General features: G+C 40.5%; 1 pseudogene; it reads left to right on the forward strand.

Moving 5' to 3' along the window:
- Window positions 1–560: 560 nt before the first annotated feature.
- Window positions 561–678, forward strand: LOC148501158 (5S ribosomal RNA; annotated as a pseudogene).
- The last annotated feature ends 473 nt before the right edge of the window (window positions 679–1,151 follow it).

The following is a 1,151-nucleotide window of genomic DNA, read 5'->3' on the forward strand; positions in this document are numbered from 1 at the left end:
GTCATTCATAGTCCTGATTGGCAGTCTCATTTTCCCAGAGTACAAGCAGTGTTGGACTCCATCTATAGGGCAGGATTGACAGCCAACCCAAAGAAATGTTGCCTAGGGATGGAAGAAGTAAAGTGTCTTCGTTACACCATTGGCAGAGGTTTAATAAAGCCACAGCTTAATAACAAGGTGGTTCTTGGTATTACAAAATTTCAAGTTCACAGTAAAACACAGGCCAAGAAGCCAGCTGGCCAATGCAGATGCTTTGTCACGTGTCCATTGTTTAGAGGCTGCAGTTGTTTCGTCCACAGGTCAAGACAAAGGGTGAGGATATGTGATAGAAACACTGGAGAAGTTAGGGATGGCATGTATATGTGTCTCAGAATCCTGTAATATGTATTTAACCCCCAGGAAAAGTCTGTTTTACAAACAGATTTGAGGGTCGGCTTTTGGTAAAAGCCGGAGAATGGGTCCTGGGGGTGTGGATGTGAGAGAGAAGGAAGGGCTCCATCCACAGGGCCGTTTCAGGTGTTAGGCCTTTCAGCCTGAGAGCATGCAACCCATTTTATTATACCTACAGCCATACATCACTTGATTGCCCAATCTTGTCTGATCTTGGTAGCTAAACAGTGATTGGCCTGGTTAGTACTTGGATGGGAGACCCCCTGGGTATACCAGGTGCTGTAGGTTAAAAAAGGCTGATTGGGATTAGACACACACAGGTAGAGCACTTAAAACAAATGTGTGCTTAATCATACTTGTTCATCATATAAATTTATATACCCAGTGGAATGGAAATTTAATAAATATTTTGCCGTACGGCTTTTTTTATTTAACCACATGTACAACAGATGATCATTACACATCTGTTAATTGTGATTAGTATATACAGTGCTGCATTATTTTATTGATGAATATTAAAAGTTATATCTTAACGTATATATATTAGGGATGTGCAGGCTCGGTTTTACTCGGATTTACTCGGTTCTTATCGCCACTTTACCGCAAATTCGGATTTATTATATTGGCTATTCAAAACACATGATAGGCGAAAGCCAATAAAATGCCGTTTAAAGATCCGAGTAAATCCGAGTAAAACCGAACCCGCTCACCCCTAATATATATATATATATATATATAATTATTCGTGAGAGTGCCCCAGC

The sequence above is a fragment of the Taudactylus pleione genome, unplaced genomic scaffold (genome assembly GCF_031769625.1).
Source record: "Taudactylus pleione unplaced genomic scaffold, aTauple2 ptg000532l, whole genome shotgun sequence".
Classification (NCBI taxonomy): domain Eukaryota; kingdom Metazoa; phylum Chordata; class Amphibia; order Anura; family Myobatrachidae; genus Taudactylus; species Taudactylus pleione.